Source organism: Alligator sinensis, unplaced genomic scaffold (genome assembly GCF_000455745.1).
Source record: "Alligator sinensis unplaced genomic scaffold, ASM45574v1 scaffold106_1, whole genome shotgun sequence".
NCBI classification, from domain to species: Eukaryota; Metazoa; Chordata; order Crocodylia; family Alligatoridae; genus Alligator; species Alligator sinensis.
Window position 1 is genome coordinate 52324 of NW_005843011.1, and position 324 is coordinate 52647.

The window sequence follows — 324 nt, forward strand, 5'->3', positions numbered from 1 at the left end:
ATATCTGCAAGCCACAAACCAGAGACAAATAAACACATTACCTATTTCCCTGTCTTAAACAAAAAGATTCTTTCAAATAATGTAAGTAGATCATGCCAACTTAATCAGCAGTTATTTATCATTACATTTGCATCACATTTTAGGTCACCATGTTAGAAGAATCAAGTGCAGAAAGTATTACTATAAAAGAGAATTAATTACTTGTGCAACATCTCGTAAGATTTTTGTGGACTACACAACTGGTTGCTTCTCTTCCCAAGTGAAAAAAATAATTTACTCAGATTATTTTATGGACTCATCTCTTCAAGCTGTTAGTCATGCCAG